A 968-nucleotide genomic window follows, 5' to 3' on the forward strand; every position below is an offset into this window, starting at 1 on the left:
TAGCTGGTGCTCTTCCTGAGTGCCGCCTTGTTCGCATGATCTCTTTTTACTATGTTTCCTTTCACGTATTTTGGTTGTGGTCTTGTAGAAACTTAACAGAAACCGGGGGCCAAGTCCTTGCTTTTAAAAAAGGCTAACTGAAAGGGAGGATTGGGCAGAGCAAGACGAGCTCCAACACTCTGCACATGGATGGTATTAAACCGAGAGTCGCCCCATCGTTCTCATTTCTAGTCACAGCAGTGTGGATCAAACAATCCATAATGGATACAGTTAACAGTGTGTGATTGCCACCTCGGGGGTGTAGCTCATATGGTAGAGCGCTCGCTTCGCATGCGAGAGGCACGGGGTTCGATTCCCCGCACCTCCATCCTCTTTTTTAATTTATAAAGATAAGAATGAGGAAATGATTCTTTTTTTTTAATTTATAAAGATAAGAATGAGGAAATGATTCTTTTTTTTTAATTTATAAAGATAAGAATGAGGAAATGATTCTTTTTTTTTAATTTATAAAGATAAGAATGAGGAAATGATTCTTTTTTTTAATTTATAAAGATAAGAATGAGGAAATGATTCTTTTTTTTTATCGTTTTTGCGGGGACTGTGAGAAGGAAATAGTTCGCTCGGGGCACGACAACTACTCGTTTCCGGCCTTGCGATGTTTTGCTGTCATCTCTAAAGGCCCAGCTAAGCCCCGTGCAAACAACACACGCACAAAGGCCGACAACTAACTGCAGAAGGTGGATCCTACTGGACGCGGCTATAGGTCGCCTACAACGCCCGGGAGACATGTACCGGCCACCGGCCGAACACAGCGCTCAACCCATTTGTTTTTGTTCATATAAGAGCACGTCCGTACGTACTAGTTTTTGTTCTTTTTTTATATTTTTAAATACTCCAAATAAATATGCATCAAAATTTAATATAGATATTTTAATTTTAAAACGTCCATGTCACATTTAAAAAATGTT

General features: G+C 39.9%; 1 non-coding gene across 1 annotated transcript; it reads left to right on the forward strand.

The window, feature by feature from the left end:
* Positions 1–294: 294 nt before the first annotated feature.
* On the forward strand, positions 295–367 carry TRNAA-CGC. The gene has a single exon. It is a non-coding gene; the product is annotated as a tRNA-Ala (tRNA).
* Positions 368–968: the final 601 nt, after the last annotated feature.

The sequence above is a fragment of the Triticum dicoccoides genome, chromosome 2A, assembly GCF_002162155.2.
Source record: "Triticum dicoccoides isolate Atlit2015 ecotype Zavitan chromosome 2A, WEW_v2.0, whole genome shotgun sequence".
NCBI classification, from domain to species: Eukaryota; Viridiplantae; Streptophyta; class Magnoliopsida; order Poales; family Poaceae; genus Triticum; species Triticum dicoccoides.